The sequence below is a fragment of the Pinus tabuliformis genome, chromosome 5_2 (genome assembly GCF_031772625.1).
Source record: "Pinus tabuliformis cultivar Carrire ecotype Pingquan chromosome 5_2, CPIR1, whole genome shotgun sequence".
Classification (NCBI taxonomy): Eukaryota; Viridiplantae; Streptophyta; class Pinopsida; order Pinales; family Pinaceae; genus Pinus; species Pinus tabuliformis.
In genome coordinates this window covers 301175660-301193176 of record NC_142306.1, presented here as the reverse complement: position 1 = coordinate 301193176, position 17517 = coordinate 301175660, and positions in this window count along the sequence as shown.

Below are 17517 nucleotides of genomic sequence, written 5' to 3'. Positions count from 1 at the left end.
TGACTGTGCATCGCAGAGAGATTAGGCCCAAGGAATAAGGTCAAGGCCTCGAAGTTGGCCATTGACCCGATCACCTTAATTGAAGGTGATCTCCATGACATCGGTGAAACGGTCTGTGATTTCACCAGTGAAGCACTTTAATATTTTATGTAGAAGCACCAGACTATGTTGGGGGCCCTTAGGGCACAACTGTAGGAGTTATAGGTGTGGCCCCCTCAAGAAGGTACCCTGTCAACCCACGTCGCAGCAGGCACTTTAGTAGCAAAGTAGATGTTGCACGCAAGGATGGAAAAAACAATAGTGTTGCCAGAGGGAGTGCTAGTATTGTCAAACGAAATGGATCAGTTGTTGGTTAGCATGATGAAAGGCCTTGGCCTTAATCTAGCTACCCTTCCCCAGGAAACATTGTATTATTTACAAGATGGGATAACGGTAGAGCTACGGGCCAGGGAGCCACGTGACCCAAGCTCTTAGCAAGTAGAAAATAAACATGGAACAACTCAGCTTACAACGCGACGAATTGGTGCTACAGAATCAAGAGTTGGTGAATACAATATATGACAGTTGTCAATGTGTCCCAGAGCTAGCCATAGCAGTAGATATACCGGTAGAAGTGTGGATCCACAGTTTGGCAACTGGATTCTGCGAAGCTAGAGAAGAGATGACAAAGGTTCAACTGGATTTGAATCTTCAGATCGTCGAGCTGCGCCTAAAAGCACAGCCTTCCATTCCCCTAGAGATCATAGAATAGCGCGCTAGTGTTATTACAGCAGGGTTGGAAGAAATTGGAGGAGCAATGCGCAACTGTACTGACATGTTGGAACAAGCACTTGGGGTCCTCACAACGTTGCAGGAGGATCCCAACATCCAGCTCTTAGAGACAGAGGCATGAGAACCCCAACAATAATATGACAACGTCAGAGGGACTGCGCAGATGATAGTCCTCACTCAGCGGCTTGCAAAGATGCAGCAAGCCAAGGCATTAAAGGAGCAGGTGGACATGGCATGCCATAAGGAAGCAGTTCTCAAAGCATGCGTACAACCATGGATTGACGAGGCCTTCACAATCACTACAAATATTGAAGGGAAGCTCACACACATTCATGAGATGCACGCACAGATGTAGGAAAGCGCGTCGGCCACAGAGGTCTCAGAACAAAGGATGTAACAAGTTAAACAAGTAGCAACTTAGTGCATTGCAGAAATAAACACCATACGAGAACAGTTGGAGGGAATCCATGCCAAGATCGTTGCACTGATAGAGTGACTCAAGGGCGAGTCACGATGTTTCTGTTGGGGGCTTTTTGGGCATGGAATCCCCTCACAACATGTTTTGGGGCTCAAAGCCAAATTTTTGAGTGATATTATTGTAAATCTCCACAAATTGTGGGCGCGAAATGTATGTTAGAGTCATAGGGTTGTCCGCCCTAAGTTTGAATGTAATGTCAGCCTACCCATGGTCTGCGAACCATGGGACTGTATAAATAGAGTGAAGCTCCAAGTGTAAAAGAGAGTTAGAAGTTAGGAAGTTAGAGCGAAGTATGATATAGAAGTATAGAACAAGTGTCTAAGTGTATCTTGGGTCGTAGTAGTAGGAAGAGGCTCTGCAGTTGAGTGTGCAGAGGCCTAGAAGAGTCTGCAGTTGAGTGCACAGACCCCTGCAGCTGAGTGCATAGGGCGGAGTTGAGTCTGTAACCAGAGAAAATATTAATAAAGAAAGGTTTTGTTACCAATTCTATGCATCCATATTGAGTTATTACATGTTTGATCTCATTTGAAATTATATTGTTTATTTACTGCGCGCACTTGTATGAATTGCGAATATTGTTAAGTATAATTGAAAGTGTACAAATAAGCTAAGTTAATCAAATAATATCGGGCCACTAGTAAGGACTTGGGTAATAACACTGTTCGGCCCCTGAGTAGGGCTGCGTGAAGGCAACATCTCAGATTGTGAGGTACAGGTAAGTGCACATAACGATGAGCATGTAGGGTCGAACTGCGGACCACTTGAACCCATCAGACATCCCCAGGGTGCGGAAACCTGGTTCTAGCACCCTCTCATACTACTTTGGGTGAGACCTCAGTCCACACTCCACGGACTATTGCTGAAAGGGCCATTAGTATCGGGATTTGTTTGGCTAAATCACCCCCGAACCTGGGTTAGGCCCCAACAAGCCAACATACATTGCATCCATAAAGAAAGAATTGAGGAAAGGTTTTGAAATGATTGATTTGGGCTATGTTCAATATTATCTTGGTATTGAAGTAACTCAACATCTGAAGTCCATATTCCTTTCTCAAAAGAAGTACATTGGAGATCTATTGAACAGGTTTGGCATAACTGAATGCAATCCTCTAACTACTCCAATGGAACAAAACTTAAAGCTCACGTCCATTGAAGGAAAAGAATTTTAGGATGCAACAAAGTATAGACAACTTGTAGGAAGTCTCGACTACCTTACTACTATCAAACCAGACATTTCATTTGTTGTTGGAATCCTCTCCAAGTTTATGAAAAAGCCTTGTGAGGGACATTGGTCTGCTGCAAATAGAGTTCTAAAGTACTTGAAGGGAACTCAAGGCTTTGGACTCAAGTATACACAGGTGGGTGACTTTAGCTTGATTGATACTCTGATTCAGAATTCGATAGAGACAAAGAAACTAGGGTATCTACTTTGGGTTATGCTATGAGTCTTGGATCAAGAGTTGTCTCCTGGAGATCATGCAAACAATCAGTTCCAACAGATTCCACGACAAAGGTATAATATGTGGCAGAGGCTGAGGCAACAAAAGAAATTGTGTGGATCAAGAAATTCTGGAAGATTTGCAGGTAAAACAAGTACAATCGACTCCACCCATGATTGACAATACCTCAGGAATAAAGTTGGCCAATAACTCAAATTTCCATGATCAAACGAAACACATCAATACAAAATATCATCTGATTCGACATCATGTTGAGGCCAAAACAATCCATCTTCGCCATTGTTCCACTATTGAGCAGATTCTAGACATCTTCACCAAAGTTCTTGGAAGATAAAAGATTGAAGCATTTAGAAGGATGCTTGGACTCACCAACATCCATTCAAATTAAGGGGGGGAATGTTGACACCTAATCATAGGGATTGGGTGAACAACTGTAATTAGTGAAATAAATAATAGAGGAAATGGAGAGTCATCGGGAGATGACACTCAATAGTCACTCCCTCTTGTATATAATAGTGAACAACCTAAATGAATAATACAATCTCATTTTTTAGGAGTTACCTCCTGGCTTGAAAATTTTTAAGAGTCATAGCTAATCATAAGGGCTAGGAACTATTGACATTTCTTAAAACTCAAAAAAAAAGTAACACAAAAAAACTAGAATTAATCACTTCTAAATGTCCAGAGAAAATGGAGTATTCTAACTATTAGATGTCCTTTTTTTTTGTTAGAATATGGCAATACAATTTTTGATAAAATTGTGAAATTTAGTTGTTTAAATTGCATTTTAATGCACAAATGGATTCAATACCATGAAAAAAACATGGGTACTTGAATTTTATAGATTACACAATGAAAACTTAAGATTCCAAAAATTCCTGCCATATTTTGGGGAAAATGGGACTAGAAAACATGCCTAAGAAAGGGAAAACACATCTAAAAATTAGATTACACAATATAAGATATCTCCAATTGGACTATTTTGTTATTGTCCAACTGCGGTTGCGTCAATAAGTCTTGAAGCACCCATGCCTTGGCTTCCTACCAAGTGACAATGATCCGCACCTTAAGTTCGTCTTAGACTCAAATTGGGTTTTCCAACCTTCAACACTTAGTAGGATTTTATTAGGTACCTTATAAATGAAAAATGAAATCACTAGTAACATGTATAATAATGGGCATGAAATCCTTCGATACTTCATATATCAAAATGAAATTCCTTTTTAATGGAAGGATCAACTCCTATTTACTTGCCTCTTTAAGGGGAAACTTCCCAATTAGCTAAAATCGAATACAATAATATTCCAACATATATTAAAATAAGGATAACTCCATTCGTATTTATAGCTACCAAATGCTAATTACCTACTAGGCCTTCTTCAATTAAGAAAACTTACATTTATTCAAATTTTATTGACCTAATGATACCTTTTTAATAATGGTTTGTTGCCATTATGATACAGGTGTTGTCCTTGATGGCAACTCACTCAAATGAAATTTTACAGTGCAACAGTTCAACAACAAAGGATTACATATCAGACTCCAAAGAATGAAGAAATAGAGGTATACGTTGGTTCACTTTGTCCAAGGCACATATACACATGGTTTAACAAAACAAAAGTAGCGTATAATGTATACATGCATTTTCACTGGAGGAAAAGCGCGTACATGTTGGAAAACCAAGTTTTTGGTTTAAGGTATTTTGGTCCAAGGTTATTGGTCCAAGGTATTGACACTAGGTATTGGGTCCAAGGTATTGGTCCTAAGTGGTTTTGGTCCAAGGTATTGAGAAAGGCCTAAGATTATATAAGGAGGAGAAGATCATTATGCCAAGGTGAGCAAGCAATGAAATTCTAAGGAATACTTCTACCTAAAGTATATATTATGTTGTAGGCTTACGTTTGGGACTAGATCTGAAATATTCATGTGCACCTTGAGCTCAACATTGGATCAGGAATAATGAAACTTGAAATGACTTATTCTTGAATGATATGCTATTAGGTGAGACCAGACCTCATGTTTTGTGCCTATTCTATTAGTTATCTATCATGATCTGGGTTTGTTTGAAGTCTGGAATTGCATCAAAGTTCTAAGTCAAAATTTGCAGCTCTGTACGTAGGTTCATCTCAGCCAAAGGGTGTATACATGCAGCTTCGACTCTTTCAAGTAGCATATACAAAAGGAAAAGTTTTTTTTTTTTTTTTTTTTTTTTTTTTTTTTTTTTTTTTTTTTTTTTTTTTTTTTTTTTCTGATCTGAATGATCTATATGATCAAATTCTGTTGTTTTACTGCTATCTGTCAATGAAGTCTTCTCATTGCTGTCTGTCAGTGAAGTCTTCTTAGATTTGAACGTAGAACTTTTGTATAAGGAAATTGAGTCTGATTGATTGATTGATTGAGAAGGAAGGGTGATCCTTGTTTTTGAACTCTGTAATATGAAAGTAGATCTTCAGAATGTCACTGATTGATACAGTCTGTGTTTAGAAGTTTATGATTCAGTATATTTAGAGATATACGCAGGTTGGGTTAAAGGAAGTAGTGTATACATGTAGGTTGGGTTCAACCATGTAGCGTATACACTCTAATGCATGATATTTGAGGTTACAACTAGTTTTGGATGATGATGCAGGGTTCTTGGTTCAACACAATGTTTTAGTGTTAGTGATTTGATTGTTCAGATTAACTGAATATTGGTTGATGTAGTTTAAGTTTAAAAGGCTTTGATGGGTCTAGTGTGAAAATTTGATGAAACGCGGCCTTCAACTTATGGTGTTGTGATCCAGGAGTATCTAGTCTGAAAATTCATGAAACGTGGTCCCTGGTGGAAGAGTGGATTTTTTCTGTAGGCTGGCAACTACGTACTAGTAAGCATATTGGCTAGTACAAGAATTAGGGGGTTGTAGCTCCCTTCTAGTAGAAGCTAGAAAACGAGAGAAGGTTGTAACCTTCTATAGGTAGAAGCCTGCATACTGGTATGAGTTTGCACTAGTACACGATTGTAAACAGATTTTCTTATTATTAAAAGAAAACATAGATGATAGCAGCAGGTGGTTTTTACCCACATTGGGTTTCCACCTTAAATATTGGTGTTCATGTGTGTTGGTTATGTGTGATGCTTTATTCTACTTTTACTGCACTGTCTAATAAATCTCTGATATACTGGTTTAATCTCAACACATGATAAACTATCTAAATCACAAGTTCTCTTCATATATGCTGGTTTCTGTAAGCATAGTCGTGTGTAAAAGCTAGTTCACTTCACTGAAGTAGCATATATAAATCTATTTGGGAAATAAAAATATTGATCCTATAATACTGATTCACCCCCCTCTCAATATTATTTCCAACAATTGGTATCAGAGAAAGTCCTTTAGAAGAAGCTTGATCGCTTGAAGGGAGATTCATCAACATGAATAATCAAGAAAGCATGGGATCCATCAGACTGCCAATCTTCGATGGGAGAAACTTTGTTTATTGGAAAATAAGAACCACAACCTATCTACAATCGCTTGGAATGGATGTCTGGGAAATTTTGGAAGGAGGATATACATTTCCAACAGCAATTCCTACAAATACGGTAGGTAAAAAGCAATATGAAACCAATGACAAAGCTGTCAATACTTTATTGGGAAGTTTGTCTCAATCAGAGTTTGTCAAAGTCATGCAACTCAAATCAGCCAAAGAAATATGGGACAAAATAATTTTGAGCTATGAAGGAGACTCTTAGGTAAAACGTGCTAAACTTCAAACTCTCAGAATTCAGTATGAAACTCTTAAGATGCATAGTGATGAAAGTATATCTAGTTACTTCCTACGTATAGATGAGGTTGTCAATTATATGAAGAATCTGGGTGAAGAAATTAAGGAAGTTACCTTATTTGAGAATGTTTTGAGATCATTGTCTGCTAAATTTGAATCCAAAGTGTCTGCATAGAAGAAAAACAGGATCTATAGAATATCACTAGACGCAGCTTCACGGAATCTTAACTACCTTTGAGATGAGAAAAAGAGGACCATCAGATATGAGAGAAGTTGCATTCAAAGCTTTAGCAAAAGGAAAGGAAGAACACAATGAATCAAGACATATTTTAGAAGAAGAAGATGATGTAAAGTTTGTCAAAAAGCTTTAGTGTGGGTTCTAGAAGGTTTAAAGGTAAGTTACCCTTCAAATGCTTTTCTTGTGGCAAAGTCGGTCATTATGCTACTAGATGTCCTCATAAAGATAAATTTGAAAGGGAAAGGAATATGCAAAATGGAATAGAAAACAAGTTGTGAATAAAAGGAGTTACTATACTTACAAAGATAGCGATGGTTTATCTAATAGTGATGAAGATGAAACTGTACAAGATTATAGACTTCTCATGGTTTATGACAATGATAATTTTTGGGATGCTTTAGAAAAGGAAGACCTTCATGAAGAGATATCTAAACTCAAATTCTGTTTAGAAGAAAAGAATATGATTATAGATACCTTGACATACCAACTTGCTGAAAAAGAAAAACACAATGAAAAACTAGAATGTGAAATTGTGGGTCTAAGAAAGGATCTTGAGAAAACGAAATCTCTCAATATTAGATTTGTAAAAGGATTAGAAACTTTAAATGAAATTATCAAAGTTCAACATTCTCCTATGATAAAGACAAGTCTTGGATATACTGAAGAAGCATCTCAATCATAGAAGCTGTCAACCTCCACCAAAAGTTATCTTGATGCAACAAAGACCATTGAACATTATGACAATCGTCAGCAAAATCATAAAGTAGATCACCAAGTAAATCAGACTCAATTTACTCCAAGGATGAATGAAGCCACAACCAACCTTAGGTAAATCATACTCAATTTTCTCCAAAGATGAATATCAATAGAAACTACAATCAACAGGTCAATAGATTCGATAGACGCAGGAACTTCTTTAATGGGCAATGTTTTTCATGTCATAATTTTGCTCACAAAGTTGCTCAATGTGTTGCTTACAAAACCATCATGACTAGAGAAGCACAAAATCAAAGGAATGTAACAGGTATCAAGAAAACTTCCTATAATAACTTTTCTCTTCTTGAAAATGAAATAGAATGCTCAACCTATAACAACATTGGTCATGAAGAATCTGAATGCAGGAGAAAATTTCGGCAAACATCTCAAAAGGAGCAAAATCCATTAAATCACAAGATATGGAGAAGGAAAGAATCTCAAACAGAAAGATGTGGTATAGCCTTGTATGTAGAAGGACAAGAAAATCAGTGGTACATCGACAGTGGATGCTCAAAACACATGATAGATGACAAAGAAAAACTTCACTCATATAATGCCTTAGAAAAGGAAAAGAATGTCTCATTTGGAAATGACACTCTTGCTGTCATAAAAGGTAAAGGCTTTGTTTTCTTGAAAGAAAAGGTTAAAGCTAGAAATGTTATGTATGTAGACGGTTTAAAGCATAACCTGTTGAGTGTCAGTCAAATGTGTGATAAAGGAAATGAAATGGTGTTTCGATCAAACGGATGTGTTGTTCGTGAGCTTGATACAAGAGAGACCGTGATCAAAGGTACAAGAATTCCAAACAACTTATACATACTCAAGGGAGGAAAACAACATTGTTATCTAAGCAAAGATGATGAAAACTAGTTGTGGCATAGAAGATTGGGACATCTAAGCTTTTCTCAAATAAGAAAAGCATGCAGATTCAAGGTTGTTCATGATCTTCCATATATCAGCATCCCAAAAAATACAATATGAAAACCATGTCAAATCGGCAAGCAAACCAGAGTTCACTTCATGGAAAAAGAAGGGTCAGCTAGTAAGCCTCTTGAACTTGTCCATACTGATTTATGTGGACCATCAAGGAAAAAGTCACCTCGTGGAGAAGAATACTTTATTTTGTTCATTAATTATTTTTACAGAATGTGTTGGATAGGTCTTCTAAAGTATAAAGATGAAGCTTTTGAAAAGTTTAAAGCCTTCAAAGCTTTGGTTGAAAATGAATCAGATCGAAAAATCAAATGCCTCAGATCTGATCGAGGAGGGGAATTTACCTCGGATGAATTCTTTGACTTTTGTGAACAACATGGAATAAAAAGGCAATTATCCACCACAAGGACTCCCCAGTAAAATGGTGTGGTAGAAAGAATGAACAGAACAGTTCAACAAATCGCTCGAGCTATGCTAGATGAATCTAGAACCCCTGCAACCTTCTGGAGTGACGCTGCATTCGCTGCCGTAACTATTCTCAACCAAGCAAATGTTCGGGAAAACAACACTCAAACTCCACATGAACTTTGGTATGGTAAGACTCCTACTGTAAAATAATTTAAAGTTTTTGGAAGAAAATGTTATATCAAAAGGACTGATGAAAAACTTGGTAAGTTTGAACCCAAAACAGATGAAGGTATTCTTCTTGGTTATTCTTCCAGAAGTAAAGGATATAAATGTTATAATAAAAGACTTGGAAAAATTGTTGAAAGCATTGATGTTGTAGTTGATGAAGCATGCAAAAATCCAAAACAGATAAAATCAACAGAATATTATGACAATGAAGAAGATGAGAATTATTTTCCCACATCAAATAAAAATCATATTGAAGAAGAAACCAATGAAGCACCAGAAGAAGAGATAATGGTAGAAGAAAAGACTTCGTCCAGGTATGCTCAGAAAAATCATCCAGAAACTCAAATTTCAGGGGAAAAAGATGCAAGTGTACAGACAAGAAGAACTATTACAGGGACCTCAAGCTATCTAGCATTACTATCCTCCACTGAACCTCAAAATGTAAAATAAGCATGAAAAGATGAATGTTAGGTCAAGGCCATGGATGAAGAACTTGAGCAAATTGAAAAAAATAGTACTTGGGGATTAGTTCCTAGACCTCATGATAAAAATTTTATAGGAACTAAATGGATATTAAAAAACAAGCTGAATGAAAATGGAGAAGTCATTAGAAACAAGGCCAGAATTGTTTGTAAAGGGTATGCTCAACAAGAAGGTATAGATTTTGAAGAAACTTTTGCACCTGTTGCCAAACTTGAAGCCATAAGGATGTTTCTTGCTCTTTCTAGCTTTCAGAAATTCAAAGTATACCAAATGGATGTAAAATCAGCCTTCCTGAATGGAGATTTAGAAGAAGAAGTTTATATTGAACAACCATAAGGATTCATTCTTGGAAAGGATGCAAAACTTGTATGCAGATTCAAAAAGGCCCTCTATGGTCTGAAACAGGCTCCAAGGGCCCGGTATTATCGCCTTGACAAATATCTACACCAGAAAGGTTTTACAAAAGGTTCAGCAGATAGCAATCTATATACAAAGATTGCAACTCATAAATTTCTAATTATTATTGTTTATGTTGATGATATCGTTTTTGGTAGCAATGAAGAATCCATGAGTCAGAATTTTGCTGTAGTAATGTGCAAGAATTTCAAATGTGCTTGCTTGGTGAACTTACCTATTTTCTTGGTATACAAGTTCAAAAAAATAGAGACGGTATTTTTATCTCACAAACCAAATATCTCAAACAGATCTTGAAGAGGTACGGAATGGAAGATTCTAAACCTTTATGTACCCCAATGGTAACATGATGCAGTCTCAGCTCAAATGATGAATCAACAACAGTACATCAACCAACTTACAAATCCATGATTGGCAATCTACTTTATCTAACAGGTACCCGCAGATTCCAAGAAAATCCAAAGGAATCACACCTTCAGGAAGTCAAAAGAATTTTAAAATATCTTCAAGGAACTCGGGACTTTGTTTTATGGTATCCTAGAGATGTAGATATTACTCTTCATGCATATACATATGCAGATTGGGAACGAAGTGTTGATGGCAGAAAAAGCACTAGTGGTGGTGCATTCTATATGGGTTCCAGGTTAGTGTCTTGGTTCAACAAGAAAAAAAGTTCAATTGCTTTATCTACAGATGAAGTAGAATATGTGGCTACTGCATCTTGCTGCACACAACTACTTTGGATGATGCAAACCTTGCAAGACATTTAGATCACATGTACTTCACCCATATCCATTCTATGTGATAATACAAGTGCCATCAGTATTTCAAAGAATCCAGTCATGCACTCCAAGACCAAGCACATACCCATCAAATACCATTTTATACGCAAACAAGTGCTTGAACAAAAGGTCAAATTGGAGTATGTTCCCTCTAAAGAGTAGGTTGCTAATATATTCACTGAACCATTGGCCAGAGAAACATTTGAATATCTCAGACAAAAGTTGGGAGTGATTGTTGCATCTTCCTGCTGTTAAATCCAATTTTTCAGAGAAAGGTTATTATACACGGGTTTCATAAAGTATAGTCGCATACACATGCAGGTTTCTATGGGTCAAGGAGTGTATATGTTTTTCAGAAAAGAAAAATGGTGGGGCAGGCTCTGATATGGGTGCTCTGTCTGATGTTGATGATTACAGTCTATTGATATGCTATGTTCATTAATTTTTATCTAATTGACAAAGATGCCTTGATCGTTGACTTGTTAACAATGCACAGGTAACACAGGTTCATGGGGAGCATTAGCCTTCACTTGCATTCTACATTGTTGGCATTATGGTTGTCGAGTCCAGCTATGACTTCAGATATTTATACCTTTTGTTGCTTAATTCATGTTGATGATTACTAGTAGATCTGTCGGGACAGCTAATTCCAGGACAGTTCTATAAGCATCGTCCATCACCTGTGCCAGTCCTTGAGTCTGCACAACGAGTTCATCATGCTACTGGCTGGGCTGTTCCATATTGATCTTTTGTTTTCTCAATACCTGTAGCACCTGGCCTTCTCTAGCACGGAGCTTGGCTATGACCCCATCCTGTAATTGGTACAGGGTTTCTCGTGGAAGGGCAGCCAAGTTTATGCTCAATCCCTTCATCTTACCCACCGCAGCTTGGTCAAATTCATTTGTTGCCGCTAACGCACCCTCGGGGAACACGAAAGTGTTGGTCACATGGGCACGCAACATCTATTCCGTCTTTGATGTATCTGCTACGACATATGGGGCCATCATTCCTGTTTGCGGGGGTTGCACATGTAGTCCCTGTAACTACGTTCATAGTGCCCCTAACACAATGTTCTGCTCCATCATCACTTCTTAGAGTGCATCGTTAGTGACATCACGAACCATCTTGCCAATGTCAAACATATCACCTTCTATAAGCGTGATTGGGTCAATGGACGTCTTAGATGCCTTCTTCATTCCTTCGCTAGATCCTTCCACGCCCGAACATGAATGTTGTACATGTCCACTTTAAACTTTGCAAATCTCCACAGAGTGGTGTACACTGTGGGAGATAATCGTGGCCTTCTATTGATCCATATCCGGATGCTTGCCTCCATCAACACCTAAAACACCTTGACTGCGTGAATCCACTTTGTGTCCTTCGTGGCCCAGAGCAAAGCGTACTTCGTGGCCTCAGGAAGGTCATGGTCGACATGCGGGAACTGGCTATTTGGCAGTAGTTCACCTACTACCAGGACAATGGATATGAGAAACCACACATAGTGGAAGGTCTTACCCTGCTCTTAGACCTCCTTGCAGTTTATCAAAAATTCCTCACAGAGGAACTCAGCCTAGTTGAACTAGACCCCCTCCGTGCACTGCTTAGCCAATGCAACCTCAGGCACTGGTACTCGCACACCTTTGTCCTTGATACTCGCAATTACATAGCTGCACTTCTTCTTCTCCAACTTTTACTTGGTTTTCATGGCTTCCGCAAGAGCAAAATCACTGCTTTTACCAACTATTTCTGTGGGGTCCCTTCCCTTATAGGGAAGCCAAGAAATCCTATGAATAAGTTCCACCGTGATGGGAATTGACTCCTCCAGCCATAGATACCCATCATGCACTAGGCATAGAAGCTGCTTGACGACAAAAATGGTGATGGTCGTGTGGTGAAAGTGGGGTATCCATTGTAGATGAAGTAACTTGGCCTTCTCTACACCGCGCAACCATTTTCGTGGTTCCAACATGATCAATGGCCCCTCCAACTTCTGTTTCATCAAGCTTTTTGTCGTTAGGTGTGGGAACTTCTCGTGGTTTGTAAGGTCCCAATCTTCGAACTTCAGGGTAGGCACCCAGTCGAGGGGCAGACCTTCAAAAGTAATGCTGTTAGGGAGGAGCGGGGTTTGGAGCGCACTCTTCGTGGCCTCCAGGTCTTTGGCCGCCCTAACTTTCCCTTTCCATGGAGGGACATACGTGGGTAACTTTGTTGCGGAAGGCATTGGTGGGACATCCTCCTCCACATCGTCTTGCGCCTCTATTTGATCAATTATAGCCTATAAGTCTTCCTCCTATACATATGATTCAATGGTGATGGCTTTTCCAATCTCTTCCATAGACAAATTTTCGAACCGTGGGTTTCTTGGGGATACACGGACTGGTCCCATAGTCTGCTTATCTTTCTTCAGCTGTGGTGTTCGTGGTGATTTTGAAACTTCTAGCACAACTGCTGCATCTTCGGGCCCCTCATGGACCATATGGGGCTCCGCAGCCATCGTGTTTACACGAGATATGTTCTGTTGCGTACTCAAAGGTGGTAAGAGTGCTCGATGCTTAATGCTCTATAACTGCTCAAATCTCAAACAACCAAGTGTTGTCTCATGGCTAGCCCTGGGGGTTTTATAGCATCTTTTGAATTTGAATTCGACCATTCCCCCCACTTCTAAGTCATTAATGCCTTCTTGGCGACAAATCATCCCAAATCTAGCTCTTAATTCATATCTTAATTGCCCGCTGCCCACTCCTCCTTGTCTTAAACTGGACATCTTGTCTTGAACAGTGACACCAACGGTCACTTCCTAGCCTACTCGTGTGGCAGTGCAGCCCCCTCTGTGCAGGAGAAACCCTTGTGACATGTCGATCCTACACTTAACCTCTTTATCACGCAGCTCCTCAACAGACTCTTTTATAGTCCTGCGCTCTCTTTCAACTGCTTGGAGCGTTGAGACTGTGCTCCCTATGGCTAGTCAGGTGGTCGCACCACCTGTGCGAGACTTCAATTCACCTTCCAGCCTAGTCCATGGGCATTCCTCAATTATCCTTGTGATAGTCAGTGCCGCGCATTCTCCCTTATGCAGTGCAGCCCCTGGTTACTTTTTGTGGTACGGTGCGGTCGCAGCCATGGTAGCAGAGACAAATTCTCAACAACAATCTTCTAATGCAGTAGTATGGTTGTTCGTATCTTGTCTTGTCATTCTTAGTTTATCGACGTGAAATGCTTGCACGATTTCATTTTCAAGTTTTTTTATCTCCACGTCCATTAACATGCTTCTCTTCCTCAGTCGTACCCTATCTTCTTCAAGTTCGCGAAGTTTAAGGTTCCCTCACCGAATGGCTTCTTGAATCTGCATATGTTCGCCCTCACGTAGCTACCTAATTCCTTCATCCTGGTCCTTGGGTACTGTCCCAACTATGGGAGCTATTGCGTGAGGATTCCTATCCTCCAAAATTATGGTCTTGGCTCTGTTCCTCAGTTTCAGAATCATCTCTGCGCTCAGGTTTTTGCACATGGACCTATAGGCCCATCGAATCGATGGCATGCATAGGTCTGAACCAGTTTGTCTCACATGGTGAACCTTGTTTAAGACTCTGCATACCTTATTGAATGCTTCTACGTGGAACATTTATGGTGCTCATCGCCTTTGCTGCTGTTCTGTCCTGTTCCAATTTTCGACCCTGAGGTTGGGGTGTGCTTGTGTGGGTTGCACAGCACATGCTTGTACCCATCGAGACAGGTGGGCGTGCAAGTTGGTCCGTCCTTGCTGACTGACTCTTGTTCGAAGCTAGGGGCTTCCAAACCATAGGCGCATCATCCTTCTACATCCGCACCAAATTAATTGTCTGCGGCCCCTTCCTGGTCCCATTCCACCTCGTCCTCAACCTCGCCCCTAAAATACAATGCGTACCATCCCCGCATTTGGGTCAAGGGTTCACGTTTCTATCTACATCCCATAAGCAGGGGTCCAATCCATCATTAGCTTGTAACTACGGCAAGTACTCTCATCGTGGCCTACTGACCTGCAGAAATTACAAAACAATTGTTGTGGTGTCTATGTATACTTCTGCAAAAAATGACAATTATCTGTCATTTGTTTCCCTCCTATCTGATAGATCACGCATCATAGAGCAGGCACCACGCTCAGCCCTACCTGTGCCTCTAGTCTCAACGGAATTGGCCCTCCTCCTACCAAGTAGTTCATGAACACTAGACAATGATCCTTGTCATGGCCCTGGCCTTTGCATTTTATGTACCATACCTCCTCGCGCGCCTCTGGACATGATGCCCTATCCTACTTCAAGATTTGCATTTCCAAACACAGATTATGCAATTGTGTGTGGATTTGTTGAACTCCCAACCTAGGCTCTTGTATCGGGGTTTCATGTAATCTCATTTCCATTTCCAATGCTTTGTCTTGGGTGGAAAATTTCTATTGTGATAGGGCCATCCTCAAGTGTGGTGCTAGAGATGCTACAAACCATGTGCGATGTATCAACGTCATATTGGCTTCACGGATCATACTCTTCACCCATTGATCCAGATCCCAGGGAGTCTTGCCCAGGAGCATCACGATTTCTTTAAACCCGATGATTGATTATGTTTCTAACTTTGGCCTGATAAATTCCTTGTTCAATGCATTCTAGATCCATGCGTTTGGGTGGTTGTTAGAGTGCTTGATGTACCATGTTAATGCGCGATCCTGCAATGCGCTCACCAATGTAGCCTTCTTAATATTATCGTCCGTGACACCTTGTGCTTCCCATACTACTCTTACCATGAACCGGAATTGGTCTGGATCCTCATTCCCTACTCCTCTGAATACTGGTAGTTTGATCACGCTTGCCATACTGAACTGTGGAGGTGGTGGAGGTGGAGTGGGTGGAGATGGAGGTGAGGGAGGTGAAGCGGGTGGCAGTGTGGGTGGAGGTGGTAACGGCGGAATGTGTTGACTTATCAAACTAACCGCACTTCTCAGAGAGACCTTCGCGAACTATTTCTTGCTCTCTCACGAGGGTGAAATTAAGGGACTGTTTTCTAATTCTTCACTATTTTTTTAGATCTTTCCACTCTGTGTAGTCCCAAACATTAATGTATTCGCATGACTCTTTTTCACACAATAGCATCTTAATCCATGTATTCAAAGATTTAATATACTTACCTCGCAGTCCTTTGAGAAAGCGTTTTTCTACCTCACTATAGCTCACGGTCGTGTCTACCACAAACTCAGTAATAAATCCCCCTATTATTTGGTCAAGCCAATGGTTGACTGCTCGTGCGATCTTACCTTCTGATGCTTCTAGTCTACGCACTAATTCCGGAGTCCACACTATTGGTTTGTCGAGCCTAAAACTTCCCTTGTTGCCGGCTAACTTCGCAATCCACTCATACAGCTCAGAAGGAAAGGATGCAAAGAAAATCTCGTGGATTTCCATATACACGTAGCACTCCACCCAATTTTCCTTAGATACTTGCGGAGTTCTGTTTTCTTATGTCATGAACTCGTGAATCTTCTTTTCCAACCACTCTTCAATTTCCTTCTTTGTTAGGTTCCAGTGGCACAACATCAGACATCCCTTATGCAGATCTCGTCCTGGCAATGGGACTATTTGCTGGCTTAGTGGGGCCTGACCCAGGTTCAGAAGTGATTTAGCCAAGCAAATCCCAGTACTACTGGCTCTTTCGGAAACAGTCCGCGTAGCGCAGACTAAGGTCTCACCTGAAGTAGTATGGGAGGGTGCTAGAACTATGTTTCTGCACCCTGGGGATGTGTGATATGAGGTGATTGGTATGTGGCCCAACCTTCACCCTTACTGCACTATGTGCACCCATGGGCACCCCGCGCCCTATGATACTATCTTCGAGCAGTTCTAGCTGCAAGGCAACCCGTGTTATTTACCCAAGTATTCCTTAGTTAGGCTCTGTTAGCTGATTACTTAGATTATTTTCATATATAAGCATTCATACAAGTATTCATCAATTGCGCACAGTAAATAAACAGAGTAAAAGTAATGTATAACATCAAAATATGGATTCAAGAACAGATGCACAGAGTAAACTTCTCTTTATTAACTTTCAATCCCAAGTACAAACCCGACTCCGCCCTGCACACTCAGCTGCAGGGGTTTGTGCACTCAGTTGCGGACTCTACTAGGCCTCTGCACACTCAGCTGTAGAGCCTCTTCCTACTACTATGACCCAGTACACTTCAGCTTCATCTCTAACTTTGAACCATGCCTTTTCTATTCTATATCCTATCGACTTACTTTACAGCTTAGAGCCTCACTCTATTTATACAATCCCATGGTCCGCAGACCATGGGTAGGTTGACACAACTTTACATTAAATTACAATATTTTATGGCGGAAAACCCTATGACTCATCCTAGACTTCGCGCTCTGCGCCAGCAATTGGCGGAGTCTTACAATACAATTTACCAAAACTTGGACTTTGAGCCCCAAAACATGTTGTGGGGGATGCCATGCTCAACAATACATTTGAATGAGTCCTATTGGAAAAATGATGTAATTTGTATCCCCACTTTGCATGGGATGGATTATGTAATTATATTTCTGTCATGTATAAATAATTGGTATATCCCACTTGGTTGGATGGATGAGTGTGGAGTACTAAAAAAGGTATGTTTTTGGTAATTATTTCAGCATATCTTCATTAGAACTTACAAACCTTTTGCATCATGAACTAGGAAAATGATAAGGAATTGTAATAAAACTTGTGAGATTAATGTGCAAAGCGGAAACACTGACAATTGTCATTTTCTTATGCAGAAAGAAGGGAAAACAAAAGACTGTC